Source organism: Trachypithecus francoisi, unplaced genomic scaffold, assembly GCF_009764315.1.
Source record: "Trachypithecus francoisi isolate TF-2019V2 unplaced genomic scaffold, Tfra_2.0 Lachesis_group10, whole genome shotgun sequence".
In the NCBI taxonomy this organism is placed as follows: Eukaryota; Metazoa; Chordata; class Mammalia; order Primates; family Cercopithecidae; genus Trachypithecus; species Trachypithecus francoisi.
This window is the reverse complement of record NW_022681455.1, coordinates 22,352,252-22,368,366: the sequence shown is the minus strand read 5'-3', so window position 1 is coordinate 22,368,366 and position 16,115 is coordinate 22,352,252. Positions and strand designations below refer to the sequence as shown.

Genomic DNA, 16,115 nt, shown 5'->3' with positions numbered 1-16,115 from the left:
CTAGTTATAAATCTTAGGGAGAAAACATCCAGTATTTCCCTATTAAGTGTAATGTTAGTTGTAGATTTTTCATATATTCACTTAACAGATTGACATTCCTTACCATTGCACCTTTGCTTCAAGTTTTTATTATAAATAGATGTTCCCTTTTGTCAAATAATTTTTCTATATTATTTAAACTATCATATATTTTGTCTCCTCTATTGTGTGGCTCTGGTGAATTACACAGGTTAGTCTTTAAGCATTTAACTTTGCATTCCATGGATAAATCCCAATTTTATGCATTGCTACATTCCATTTCATATTTTCTTAAAATATCTATTTTTAAAACTTATTTTTTTGAATCAAGTTTATGATGGCTACATAAAATGACATGTTCCTACCTCCTCTATTTTCTGAAAGACTTTGCATATTAGTGTTGTTTCTTCCTTAAATGTTTGCTAGAATTTACTAGTAAAACCAGTTAGGCCACAAGTACCTTTTAACAATCATTGCAAACCAGGAACTGCATAAGATATTTTATTATCATCACTATTTACAACAACACTTCAAATTACATAAAACCTACTTTAAACAGTCAAAATGTAGGGTTGAAATTAAATAACTTACCCAAGGATATGCAGCTATATGTCATGTATAAACATCAGGTATGTTTAGCTCTAAAGTTTTTACTCTACCACAGACTGTCATGATAGATTTGAAGTGGTACAGATAAATATCACTTCAAAACTCCCTTAATACATGGCACTCATAAACTGAGCAAGCATCTCTACTGGTCACTAGTTGATTTTTCAAGACAAGGAAGTTTTTTTTTTTTTTTTTTTTTTTTTTAATGTATTAGAACCAAAATTCAATTTTAGACATGCCACTAATCTCATGCTTAAAAAGAAGGCACATTAGACAGTGAAGTTAGTTACATTTAATATCAACTATAGATCAGGACTCATTCACTCCAGCCCATTTTTGTTTCAACATTGTATTTATGTAACTGTGTTTACTAAGAACCTACAAGTATGTTAAATAAGTTATTGGCTATGCTTACTTCTTCACTAGTAGTTCTTCATCATATACAAGGCACGAGAAGTTTCTTCAAATAAATTAGATAGTGGAGTGTCAATTAACAAATAAAAGAACCCTATAAAGAAAGTCACATTGGTGCAGCATGAATTACCCAAAAATGATCTAACATTTTTATTTTATCTGATGCTGAATACAGGAAAACAACATAGATCTCTAGTTTCTTTATGGTTCCCTGGTAACCCAAAAAAAGCAGATCATATGTATTTCTCAAGATGAAATATTTCATTGTGTAATGGGTTTAGATCATGAGTCAAAAATAAAATAAAACAAACACCAATCATATCAGGCATACAGACAAACTGTGCATTGACTTTGTTATGTATGAATACAGTGTGAGAAAGAGGATAAAGGCACATAATCCCAACATATATTTTCTAATACTATTTCCTTCAGTTGGACTTACCAAGAGAGCAAAAAGGAGCGAGATAGCTAGGTAGTCATCCAGTTTTTCTTTTAACAAATAAACTCTATCCATCCATTTTTCTCAATCATCTTAATAGTGTGAGTAAAGAGTGTTTCCAGGTTCTTAGAATACAGAGCTAGGGAAAAAATTAAGTTGACAGGGTTCAGTTTTGACAGTGTATCCAGCTGTTTATAGCTTTTCATTTTTTCCATAAACCTAACTGGCATCAGTATATGTAAAGTTTCTAACACTTCCAGCTAGGGAATACTTCACAGAAGAAAAATGCTTTCCTTGGAGTTTACAAATGCCATTTGGTCTAATTTTTCAGCAAGGGTTTGTCTAGTTAGATTATGAGATTTTTCCTGGAGAGCAACAGCAAGAGAATGTCCCTCATGCTGTCAGAGAAAGAGAGTTATATTTTTGTTCCTTGGAAGAAACATATAATGTAATGGGCAAAAAGTCAAGTGGGTGGGGAGCCATTAGCCCACATAAACCTCCAGAGAAATCTCTAAGAAAAAGCATTCTAAATAACACACTCCACTAGCATATTTTCTTTTAAAAAAATACGTCCAAGAAAGTAGATGCAGGCTGGGTTTTATGGGACAGGACTCATGCTGTCCTACCCAGACAGCAAGAGTTACTTAGGGAAAACAAAGTTTGAAACATTGGTAAGACTAACGGCAAAAATTGAGCCCAGAAGGTCAGACATTAATGGTGGGACTACAAAGATGTAAGTTAGGAGCTGGTTCAGAGAAAGAGAACAGGAACAAAGAAAGAGCATCTCATAAGATTTCTGCAAGTCTTTCTACACCTGAATTTCTCATCTATCAGATGGGCATGTCTATGGCAGTGTCAGAATAGCTTAAAAAGCAAAAAAGCAAGACATAGGCCAAAATTTAATTCTGAACTATCAACTCTGAGTTAGGAACCAAATATCCTGCCATATTATTATACAGTACACACTTCTTGAACAGTTCAACAGAAGACCTTTGTGTTTTTTTCTTTCTATAATTGATCTCCATTTTAGGTGAATCTGATTTTTTTTAATCTGCACTTTTTTTTTTTTTTTTTTTTTGAGATGGAGTCTCGCTCTGTCGCCCAGGCTGGAGTGCAGTGGCATGATCTTGGCTCACTACAAGCTCCGCCTCCTGGGTTCACGCCATTCTCCTGCCTCAGTCTCCCGAGTAGCTGGGACTACAGGCACCTGCCACCATGCCCAGCTAATTTTTTGTATTTTTAGTAGAGACGGGGTTTCACCATGTTAGCCAGGATAGTCTCGATCTCCTGACCTCGGGTTCCGCCCACCTCGGCCTCCCAAAGTGCTGGGATTACAGGCGTGAGCCATCGCACCCAGCCTAAATCTGCATTTTTAAAACTACTAAATTTTAAGCTAATAATGTCCCACTGATGTCACAAGGACTCACTAGGGGATCACATGATGTTTTAAACCCATTAGGTGCTTAATATGATTTGATCTGTAAAATGCTTTTCAGGTATCCGTTCATCATGGACATGGATATTTACTTAGTGTGGTGATTAAAGGGAGGAACTCCAGAGTGAGGCTGTTTGGGCTCAAATCCCAGCTTTACCAGTTACTAGCTGTATAACCTCGGGCAAGTTAGGAAACCTTTTTGGAATCAGTTTATTTCACTGCACAATGAGGAAAAGAGCAATACCTATCTCATATGACTGTGAGAATTAAATAAGTTCTACATAAAGCATTTTTAAAAGTGCCCTAGCCAGAGGAGGTCACGTCTAGCCAGAGGAATTACTTCTTATTGCTATTATACTATGTGACTATAAATAATACTTTTTTTTTCCTTTTGACCGGATTCAAAAATGTTCTCTTTCAAGAAATTCCATAAAATCAGGTTTTCCCTTCTATTTTAACATCTGCCAAACTCTCTTCTTAAAGAAACTGAAATTACTTGGCTTATGGTCAAATTTAATGGTGAAGACTGAATCTATAAATCTACAAAGACTTAGAAAGGGATTTATAAAATAGTAACTTATAACTCAATTACTATTTTAATGGCCTGGTTGTGCCTGAAAGTAATTAACTGAGCAAGACCTGAGTATGTGTGTACCTCAAAGATACCCACGACCGACCCCGTGGTGGAATCAGATGTAGTTAGAGAAACTGTGATAACTCAAATTTTCCCGGCTCTGATCATTGCCTCCGTCATTAAATCCTATGGCCAGTTTTTTGTGTCAGGGTCCCCGTGAACACCACTGGACACTCCCACAACGGCATGAGAACCCCTGGGAGTGATAAAGCCAAAACGGCAGTGTCTGGCACTGGTGCTGCTTTTACTAGTGTTACAGGACTTTGGAGTAGCCCTGCTATAGTGCTGCAAGTTTCTCAAAACTTTTACTCAAACGGCTCTGTAGCATCTTATTTATGGCCCTGCTGTTTCCCAACTCTCAAACTCTAGGTTGTCTTATACTTTAATTCCTTTTTCCTTTTTTTATTTTGGAGACAGAGTCTTACCCTGTCACCTAGGCTGGAGTACAGCTGTACGATCATGACTCACTGCAGCCTCGACCTACCAGGCTCAAGCTATCCTCCCACCTCAGCCTCCCGCGTAGCTAGGATTACAGGCACATGCCGCCATGCATGGCTAATTTTTTAAAAAAGTTTTTTGTAGAGACTGGGCATGGTGGCTCATGCCTGTAGTTCCAGCATTTTGGGAGGCTGAGGTGGGAGGAGCACCTGAGCCCAGGAGTTCCAGACTAGCCTAGGTAACATTGTGAGACTCTTGTCTCCACACATAAAAAATTAATTTTTTAAAAAATTATTTAGGCATGGTGGCATGTGCCTGTAGTCCTCGCTACTACTTGTGAGCCTGGATGGGAGGACTGCCTGAGCCCAGGCAGTCTAGGTGGCAGTGAGCCAGGATCGTGCCACTGCACTCCAACCAGGCTGACAGAGCAAGACCCTTTCTCAAAGAATAGAAAAAAGAATTTAATTTCTTAGAATTTAAATTCTATTAAAAATCATTTAAAATATAGGTGTTTTGCAGTTTATATGAACAGTTTCTTATGCAAATTCCAGATAATTCTGTCTTGGGGGGATGAGTTATAGATTAGTGAACATACATATATTTACTTAAATTGTGCAAAATGGATATTACTAAGCTGTATTTGCAGGTTGGGCCTTCAGTGGCCATGACCTCTGAGTCCTGTTTCACATTGAAAACAACCAATAGAGCACATATATCCCCCTTGAAGGGGGAGAAGGTGTGATCTGTATAGTTCTAAAGTCTTGCCAAATGACTCCAGAGCCAGTTATTGAGCTGGAGCGAAGGGTGAGAGAAACACTAGTGAGCTAATTTTGCAAATTTTGTATTTGTAACCAGTTACCTAGTAAGCACATGAGAAATTTAGGCCGGGCACGGTGGCTCACACCCGTAATCCCAGCACTTTGGGAGGCTGAGGCAGGTGGATCACCTGAGGTCACAAGTTTGAGACCAGCTTGGCCAACATGGTGAAACCCCATCTCTATTAAAAATAGAAAATTAGCTGGGCATGGTGGGTGACTGTAATCCCAGCTCCTTGGGATGCTGAGGCAGGAGAATTGCTTGAACCCAGGAGGTGGAGGTTGCAGTGAGCCAAGATTGTACCATTGTACTCCAGCCTGGGTGACAGAGCGAAATTCCATCTCAAAAAAAAAGAAAAAAGAAACTTAAATGAAGCCAAGAAAAGAAAACTCTATTGAATATTAGAAGTCCTCCTTATATCATACTTTGCTGTTCATCATTGCTGAGTAACTGGAGGACAGCAATAATAATAATAACCTCAGCGCTTGTAAAGCGGTCCATACCTGTAATCTCTTTCAAAGAAAAAGTAAATTAGTTTCACAAATTAGCTTAAAGATTATTGCTGGGTTATTACGGTTGCTACTGTTTTTACAAAAGGCCATTCATCAGGGAAAGCCAAATTCTGAGACCTCTCCAATCCTGTAGATCTCTGCCAAGAGCCACATGTGGCGACGGAGTGAGGGCTTGACATGTGACTAGTCTAAATTGCAAAATACACACCAGAATTCAGACTTCGTACAAGATAAGGAATGTAAAATATCTCAGTAATTTTATAGTGATGACCTACTGAAATATTTTGGTTTAAACAAACATTATTAAAATTAATTTCCCTTGTTTCTTTTCACATTTTTTATGTAGCTCCTAGAAGTTTTGAATTTCTTGATATGGTTTGCACTTGAGACCCATATTACATTTCTCTTGGACTGCACCGGGCTAGCCCAGTCGGAGAAAAAAGTAGAAAGAGTAAGTAGAGCTCACAACAATCACTACAGGGAACACAGTCCTTGTCCTGGATATTCCATTCCTCAAAGTGATGTAGAAACTTGGATATGAAGAACCTATGAATGGCTAACGTTCCTTCTAACAGACAAGTCTTTTAAAAGCATCAATTTATTAAATTATATCTATGGCTTTAGGTGATAACAGATGAGTTGTGAAAATAGAGCATTACACACAAAAATTATCAATAGATGGTAGCCTGTTTTGAGTGTGTTTTGGCTGACAAGTGATACAGACAAAATAATTACCCACTCATAGCCACAATTCAAAACCACTTGGCAAATGGTCTAGTTTAGTGGTTGGCAAACTGTGGCATGGGAACCAAATCCAGCCTGACACCTGTTTTATAAAAAATAAAGTTTTATTGGAACACAGCCATAGCCTTTCACTTCCATATTGTCTATGGCTGCTTTTGTACTAAAATGGCAGAGTTGAGTAGTTATGAAAGAGATCATACAGTCTGTAAGGCCTAAAATATTTACTATCTGGACCTTTACATAAAAATGTTTCTGATGCCTGGTCTACGGTTAACACTAAAGTAAGAGTGGTTCTTTTAAGTCAGATCATGTCTTTGCTCTGCTCAAACTTCGTGACTGGCTTCCCAGCTTCGAGTGAACAAGGAAAAATAGTCAGACCTCATAGCAATCAGCTTCTGGCTCTTCCTGCCCTGCCCCAGGTGGTCTCCTTGCTGGTCCCAGAATATGCCAAACAAGCACCTACTTCAAAGTCTTTGTCCTTATGGCTCCCAGGTCCCCTACCTCACCTCCTTCAGGTCCTTGTGCAAGTATCAGTGACTGCTGTATACAAAATAGCTGCCTCCTCCCCTTTGCTGCTTTGTATTTCTCTGTAGCATCAATCAGTAACTGGCCTACCACAAAATTCACTTCTCTGTTTACTCTTTTTCCTCCAACTAGAAAGAAACTCCACGAGAACAGGTATTTTTGTCTGTTTTGCTTGCTGCTGTATCCTTAGCACCTAGAAGGATATCTGGCCTCCAAAATACATGAAAGAGTGAGTAGGCAGTTCACTGTTTCTCTAACCACATATGAGCTAGAAAAAAATGCAGGCGGCCGGGCGCGGTGGCTCAAGCCTGTAATCCCAGCACTTTGGGAGGCCGAGACGGGCGGATCACAAGGTCAGGAGATCGAGACCATCCTGGCAAACACAGTGAAACCCCGTCTCTACTAAAAATACAAAAAACTAGCCGGGCGAGGTGGCGGGCGCCTGTAGTCCCAGCTACTCGGGAGGCTGAGGCAGGAGAATGGCAGGAACCCGGGAGGCGGAGCTTGCCGTGAGCTGAGATCTGGCCACTGCACTCCAGTCTGGGCGACAGAGCAAGACTCAGCCTCAAAAAAAAAAAAAAAAAAAAAAAAAAAAATGCAGGCAAGATATGGTTCCTACACTCAGTGATAAGAAATATAATCAAATAATTAAAAAATACATATGCCTGCACATAAGAGGATCAGACACATGGAGATAAATGCATGCCCTCTCTCCCTTCCTTCCTGCCCATCCTTATGAATCCATTCATCAATCCAATCATCCACCTGCCCAGCAAGAAAAACATTTATTGTATTAGGAGAAGCATGGTGGTCTGAGGAAAGTAGTCAGCTCCAGCCATAATTAATGTTGAAAGGCTTTTTGGACAAGTGTTGTACACGATGGGGGCAAAACCACTGTCCAAGCTGGGATACTGGAGAAAGGAAGACATTTCCGCAGTTATGATGGCTTAGACCATTGGTCTTCAAACTTCATTCAAAAGGTATTTTTTCTATAAGAAATCTTACAGAACTCCAATATATAAATAGAAGTCTTTGATAAAGTCTTCTTTTCCTGAGGAACCCAGAGAGATGTTACCTTCCCCTTCTCTGACCCCTGTTCTCCATGGCATCAGAGGCAACTCTGTCCTTAAGACTCCTTAGAACACAGTTTGAAAATGAACAACTTCTAGAAACGAGACTTCAGAGTTTTCATCATTTTCATAATTCCAAAAACTTATTAAAAGCTAGAAAAAATTAGGAAACCAAAAATTAGGAATCTGGCTTGATAAAATTAAGACTATGTCCCATCATAGATGTCACAGGAGATGTGATAGACATATAACGAGACATGCGTTCTCGGCTACACTCCTAGTTCTGCCTTAATCATTTGTCATCTTATTATTATGATGATTAAATGGCAGTCAAGGTAAACGAAAATGTAGACATCAGCAGCAGTAACCGGATAAAGATCAAGACTCTAATGCTGCTGACAGAGCAGACATACAGCCAGGTACGAAAACCAGCTCTTATTGCAGTTCTGACTGTAAGGACTGCTCTCAGAACAACCCTTTTACAATTTTCCTTCCCCTTCTTCATATCCTATTGCTAATATCTGGACATATGCTTCTGGGAAAACAGAAAAGTCTGCTTTTCTGTTAAATACTTTAGTTGCTTATCAGCCTAGGCAACTGTTTGAGCTCACCTGAAAAGTTAAGTGATAAATCACTGTCATTTATTACCACCAATCAGAAAAAAAAAAAAAAATCATGCAATTTATCAACATCATACTACAAATACTGAGATAGGAAGTTTCATGTAGTACAGGAACATGTTTACACAAAGTTTGGTAGTCCTATGTTGTATTGATTGCTTTAAACAAAGAAATATTTCATGTGTGTATATTTGCGTGAAAAAAATACATATATATGTATATTCTACGTTTATACTGTACTTGAACAAATGCTTCTATTTTTCTTTTTCTAAAAAGTAAAACTAAAATTAAATTTGTCTCCATGCCTTTGTCTGCAACAAACAACTCTTAACCACCAGAGGCAATACCATAATATTCAATAAAATGCCTTCACCTTGGGCTTTGACATCAGCAAAGTGTTTAAAGGTTAATTACCTGAAAGCTTAGGGTAATTTTACTGGATCAAATAGATAAAGTTATTTTTATCTCTTAAGTGTACATTTTAAGGCTAGGCGCAGTGGCTCACACCTGTAATCACTTTGGGAGACTAAGGCAGGAGGATCACATCAGCCCAGGAGCCTGAGCAACATGGCAAAAACCCACCTCTACAAAAAAAAAATATATATATATCTGTAAGTAGTGGTGCATGCCTGCAGTCCCATCTACTCAGGAAGCCGAGGTAGGAGGATAGCTTGGCTCCGGGAGACGGAGGTTGCAGTGAGTTGAGATCATGCCGCTGCACTTGGGCCTAGGCAATAGAGCGAGACTCTGACTCAAAAAAAAACCCTAAAAGTATACATTTTAAATATGATAAAAATATAAATATTATAGCATAACAGGCCAACTATCAACACTCAGCCACAAGGGAGTCTTTGTTCTGCCACTCTATCTGCAGCCTCATTTCTAACCCTGGAAAGCTTTATTCTAAATATCAAGTAATACACATTTACGTTTTCAGGACTAGTTCACAAAAGAAATAAAACTTTTCATTGATGAGAAACTGACCGATATAATGCCAAATTCTAAGTGGTACAATATTTCTTCTTGAGTTTTCTTGAGCCAAAATATACTGACAGCCACATTTCAAAATTGAAGCAGAATTTTAGGATGAAAACAGATATAGTAAGGAGGGCCAATATTGTTCCCTTTGAATGAAGTTGTTAAACTTTGTATATTTTTGTAAAGAGCTTTCAAAACAGAAGTAGTGCTGTGACCAGTCAATTCAATTAAGGCCTGCTCTGATTCCAGGTTAAGAATCCAAAGTCCACATACATGGTTCTCCCGTTCCACATCAAGATAGCCTTTAAACAAGTCATAGAAATTAGCACTCAGGAAAAAAAAAAGTTTAATAGTATCAACAACTGACCTCTGCTCTCCAATTCAAGTCCTAACACAACAAGCCACATTTACATTTCTTACCATCTAAGAACAGTTGGCCTTAATTAATTTATTAATTAAATAACCCAATACCACCTTGCCTCTAGACAGTAGTATATATAATATACATCAAACCACGCTCCAGGAAACAATCCCATGTGGTCATAGTACTGAGCAGAAAATGTATAGAAAATATTCAGACACAAGTTGGACTTGTTATATTTATATACCTGTAGTATTGGACAATCAGACTAAAGATGTTGGAGAAGAAGATGGAGAGGAAGAAGAGCAGGAGGAGAAAACAAACAATATCTTTTGCACATAAGTATATTATGATTTTTATATAAATGGCAATGAATGATAAAAAGCAACATAATAGTAATTAAATAATCCAAATTAAAATGATGAAATTCTATTTTCACAAATAAGCTACGCAGTGGTTTCATTTTTTGTTATTGTGAGTTAAATTTTGGCAAATTTGGTCTTGGGCTTGATGGTGTATGGCACTCTAAAAGGATTATAGACATGTATCTCCACAGCAAACAGTCTTCATCCAACAATTTGACTCTCTATATCCCTTCATAAGTAAAAAATCCAAAATATGGGAAAAAGATATTGTGAAAAAAAGTCTATCTTAACTAACAACAACAACATATATTCTTTGGCTTAAGACTCCACACTGTATAATTTGACATATTTTCTGATGTTGTCTTTTTTTAAAACTAGACCATAAACTCCTTGAGGGCCACAACTGCATGCTTTTCATCTCTCTGTGTTTTGCTGCTGGTGAGTTCTCATTATTTGTAATGTACAAGTCAAATCAGATAGCCAGTCAGCAACTGAGATGGCTTTCCTAAGTAGTCAGATTATGATACTGGAGGGTATTTCTAGATGTCTCTTCAAATACTCATAGGAGGCCGGGCGCGGTGGCTCAAGCCTGTAATCCCAGCACTTTGGGAGGCCCAGACGGGCGGATCACGAGGTCAGGAGATGGAGACCATCCTGGCTAACCCGGTGAAACCCCGTCTCTACTAAAAAATACAAAAAACTAGCCGGGCGCGGTGGCGGGCACCTGTAGTCCCAGCTACTCGGGAGGCTGAGGCAGGAGAATGGCGTAAACCCAGGAGTCGGAGCTTGCAGTGAGCTGAGATCCGGCCACTGCACTCCAGCCTGGGCGACAGAGCGAGACTCCGTCTCAAAAAAAAAAAAATACTCATAGGAATTTTGAATTTACTATGTAGATCTTTATAAAAGATCAATTCCTGGCAATGTGCTAGTGTTTTATACCAGTGTTTTAATGTACTTCAGCACACATGTCAAAAAAATAAGGGAGGCCGGGCGCGGTGGCTCAAGCCTGTAATCCCAGCACTTTGGGAGGCCGAGATGGGCGGATCACAAGGTCAGGAGATCGAGACCATCCTGGCTAATACGGTGAAACCCCGCCTCTACTAAAGAATACAAAAAACTAGCCGGGCGACGAGGCGGGCGCCTGTAGTCCCAGCTACTTGGGAGGCGGAGGCAGGAGAATGGCGTAAACCCGGGAGGCAGAGCTTGCAGTGAGCTGAGATCCAGCCACCGCACTCCAGCCTGGGCGACAGAGCCAGACTCCGTCTCAAAAAAAAAAAAAAAAAAAATAAGGGAATCAAGAATGAGCTCTTAGAAATCGAAATTATTTCAAGTTCTGGGATACATGAGCAGGATGTGCAGGTTTGTTACACAGGTAAACATGTGCCATGGTGGTTTGCTGCACCTATCAACCCATCACCTAGGTATTAAGCCCAGCATGCAGTAGCTGTTTTTCCGGGTGTTCTCCCTCCCCCATCCCTACCCTGACAGGCCCCAGTGTGTGTATTTCACCTCCCTGTGTCCATGTGTTCTCATTGTTCAGCTCTCACTTACAATTGAGAACATATGGTGTTTCATTTCCTGTTCCTGCATTAGTTTGCTGAGGATAATGGCTTCCACCTCTATCCATGTCCCTGCAAAGGACATCATCTCATTCCTTTTTATGTCTGCATAGTATTCCATGGTATATATGTCCACATTTTCTTTATCCAGTCTGCCATTAATGGGCATTTGTGTTGATTCCATGTCTTTGCTGTTGTGAATAGTGCTGCAATGAACATACACATGCATGTATTTTCATGATAGAATGATTTCTCTTCCTTTGTGTATATACCCAGTAGTGAGATTCCCGGGTCAAATGGTAAGAAATCAAAATTTTGATTGCTGAAAAACATTAGTGAAAGGATTAGAAGATAGAGTCAAAATCTTCCAGATCATAAAGACAAAGACAGAAAGATGAAAAATACGAAGGACAGAGAAGAGACGCAGAGGCTCAAGTCAGGGGACGCAATATCTGACTGATAGGAGTCCCATTAAGAAAGACCAGAGAAAACCTAGGGAAAACACATCAAAACAATGCGAGAAAATGTCTCAGGGCCAAAGGGAGGAGTAGTTTCCAGATTACTTTAAGTACCACTCAGGATTAATAAGCCCCAAACATCATTATGAAATTTGAGAACACTGAGATGAAAAGCAATCTGAAAAGTTTAATGACAGAAAACAACATTGAATCTAGACAGAGAATTCCTTTTTTTAAGGCTTGTATTTCTTCTCCCGGCAAGAAAAAACAAAGATCAAAAACCTGAGGGTTAAGAAATTGTACAAGAAGGTTATAGGTCAAGTTTGAAGCAAACTAAATGTTGTATGGTTTCAATCAGTGATAAAATTAAATAAAGAATCTTCATTTGGCCTCTTGCATTTGACCCCTTTCACAGAGAGACACAGGGGTCAAGAAATTGGAAAAGAAAAGTATGTAATCAGAGCATCCCAACTGGCCCTTTGTTGAAAAGTATTTGCATATATAGCATAAACACTGCTTACTGGCTTTCAATTTTTACTACCAAGCTGAATAGGAACCATGAGAGATTTCATAATGGTTACAGAATAGCATTACTAACAACCTTAGAAATAGGAAGTAAATGTACAGTTTATATATGTTGGAAAGTAGAAAGGTGCAGAGGGCTAGAGAAAAGGATACAGTGCCTGTATCTTCAACTCATGAAGTAGATTTTTAAATATACTATGTAAAATTACCCAAGGAAACCAGAAGGAGAGCTTTTCAAAAAGTAGTAACATTAAAAATTTCTACTGAGGAAAATTATAAGACATAGAGACACTTCTCTTGATTGAGACTGTTGAGATTCCTTTCTATTTGATGCAAAGTCCGTATATTAGTAATGAACAATTAAAGATCAAGAAAAAGCACATGTGCATATTAGTCTAGTTTACAGAAGGCATCTCTAGAAACTCACATGAAGCACCACTTAGGGACACATTGTGCAAGGACAGAAAATGTGTCATTTAATTTACAGGCCAGATAAGATCATGTTCATTCTGACATTGTATCCCACAAGTGACTTGGGAGGCTTATGAAGGCGTATTTTGGTATGAGCTCATCTTTAGAGTGCCTCTGTGCTTAACATGTACTTTCTCATTTCAAATGGAGAGGAAACTGGCTGATGCAATGACCGTGCCAGAGAGGCCTCCTCAAAACGCTGGCTTTGTTGGGATGGGAACAAGTCCCAAATACTTAGTACTTGTCTGGTCAACTGAAAGAGCTGGTAACACCATTTCTTTTGAAATTCTTTTGTTCTTCAATATAAAATGTTCTTCCTCTGCTTCCATCAGCCTACACTTTTGCAGGACTTTTCTTCCAAATAGTCAGGCCACTTTATTCATATTATTTTGACTGTCCTTGCATGAAGAAATGATTTTGCAACTACACGAAAAGTGGAAAGGCCAGCACTATTGATCTCATTTTTTAAATGGACAAAAAGGTACAGAAGTTAAATAGTGACATTATCACCATAAAGTAGCACCAGAATTCCTGTTTTCTGACTTCCTAAAGAGTTTCTTTTTGAGCAACAGCAAAGTTGTCTCACGGCACTTTAATGATGTTGCTGTAGAAGTTCAAAAATTCAAGCCAGAATAGTGATCGTACAACCCACAGCAAATGGTCATCATGGGTTTCCAGTCCTGAGCTAATTTAATTCAACCTGTTTAAAAAATAAAATGAAAAACTTGAGCTCCAAATGTAAATAAATAAATATATATATGTATGTGTGTATATATATGGATATATATGTATGTATATATGGAGATATATATCTCCAAACACATATGCTTTCCCTAAGTTTACCTCAGAAGAAAACTAGCTATTTTTAAAATTAACATTAGAAATGAAGGGCCTTTGTATTGACTCTGAACAAAGAAAGTTAGGAGACAGAAGGGGAGAAAAAGAAGCGGTAGGGAGAGGGAATGTCTTTCCACTTACTTCAGCAGGATTCTCGGTAAGCATCATATAACACAACTGTGTTTCTGAAACATTTTTCATATACTTCCTAAGTATTTCACGAACTCATATGAACACAGGGGGGAAAGTAAACTTACATAGGGCAGGAAAAAGAGAAAAGTTTTTTGGTGGAATTTGAATTAATGAAAGTCCAAATAATGAAAAATAACTCTGCAGTCAGATTTCAGGACTTACTGGATGTTTTCCCTTCTAAAGAGTCCGAGGGTTACAAAAACTTCTTTCCAGGGAAAACAACGAAACTCAAATGAATCCTGGGTTTTTCCTTTGAGGGAAAGTTTATTGTAAACAGAATTGTAAGGGAGGGAGAAAAGTGCCTATAGCGAGCTCTGGCATTAATGAAAGCTTGCAGCCACCTTCAGAGCTGGTCCTGTCTGTCAGAGAGACAAGAGCGCCCTGGAGGAGAAGTGCCTCCCACCACAAGAGCCATGTTTGCCAACTAGAAAGCAAAGCCTGGGAACTCCTCCCCCAGAGCAGTCAGCTTTGGTTCCATTTCCTACCAGAGCAAGCAGACGGGAAGCATTTCAGCCTGACAAAGAGGCATGCAGAAGCCAAGGCTAAAAGTAGACTGCCTTTCAGAGGTTCTAACACTGAAAGAACGGAAACCATATGGGAATTACTTTATTATTCAGCTGAAGCCTTCAGGTGGCTTTAAATTAAAAGGAATATTGTCAACCACATCCATGGGCTCTTTTTTTTTTTTTCCCTTTGGTCGCCTTCTCCAACCCTCCCCCTCTTTTCTTTTTAAAACTTTACAAGCACTGATTTAGCAGTGGAAATTCCCCAAATATAAATTAAGCATTATATCCACCCAAGAAATTCTTCCTGGCACTTAACCAGTAGTCCAACATTAAAATCTCTCATATAATTCTTGGGAGAATAAATTACAGCGTGTGTGTGTGTGTGCACGTGCGTGTGTGTACATACTTTGGGTTTTTTTCCTTCTTTAGAACTATGCTTCATTATATAAAGATATTCACTGACAATTAGACATACAGTGAAGGGATGTAATTTCCCTATAGGTATTTAACGATACTGAAATGTAGGTCACACCCCTAAAAAATGATGCCCAATTTTTTGTGCATCAATAACTACCACATGTATAGATTTTGCACCGCTGCTGCCACCATCACAACTGTGAACATCCCCTCCACAGCCCAACACTGAGGCCTTAATTCCTATAACTCTAAAGAGATAAGAATGCTGACTGCATTACTTAGGACAGGCTGGCTAATGCTGCAGGAACATTGTAGTAACTGAAGCTTACTTCTTGCTTCCATGACATGTTCAACCTCGGTCGGGAGGTCTTTCCATCACAGCCCCTCATCACAGGACCAGACTGTATCGGCTCTCTCTTGGCCTATGCTTCAACCAATGTAGGGGGAAGGGGGTGAAGCAAATCACATGGCGACTCTTAAAGCTTCATCTGGGAAGTGACACATGTGACCTCTGCCACATTTCATGGCAAGTCACTTTCATGGTCATGCCTAGACTTAAAGGAGGCAAGAAAGTACAACTGTACTGAGTATCCCCAAGGAAGGCCATCAGGGTATCTGTGAGCCTCCCTAATGACCATAGGAGTCTCACAAAGGCTTGAAAGAAACACACACACATGCTGACACACACACACACCACACACACACACACACACACCCATACCAGAGCATATAAAGACTATCATTTGATTCCTAAGGCACACAAATCCTATCTTCTTCTTACTTACATTCCTAGCGCCTGGTGCAGGGAACTCAATGTCTCCTTGACAAAAGAAATAACAGAGCAGTGGGGCCAAGTGTCTCTGATAGGTCTCACTTCTTAGCATCCCAGGGTTAATATGGCAAGTTAAGCTGGAAATTTCTTTCTGCTTTTAAAAACAATGATAACAACAGGCTGGGTGTGGTGGCTCAGGCCTATAATCCCACACTCTGGGAGGCTGAGGCCAGCAGATCGGAGGCCTCGAGTTTGAGACCAGCCTGGCAAAACCTCGTCTCTACTAAAAATACAAAAATTAGCTGGGCATGGTGTAGCACACCTGTAGTCCCAGCTACTTGGGAGGTGGAGGCAGGAAAATCACTTGAACCCAAGAGGCAGAGGTTGCGGTGAGCTAAGA

General features: G+C 39.3%; 1 long non-coding RNA gene across 1 annotated transcript in view; it reads right to left on the bottom strand.

Annotated features, from left to right (window-relative positions):
• LOC117086790 overlaps positions 1-16,115 on the bottom strand; it is a 466,047-nt gene that overhangs the window by 31,691 nt on the left and 418,241 nt on the right. The window contains exon 10 of the long non-coding RNA XR_004438576.1: positions 1,484-1,619. This is a non-coding gene — a long non-coding RNA (uncharacterized LOC117086790). The remainder of the gene's footprint in view (positions 1-1,483; positions 1,620-16,115) is intronic.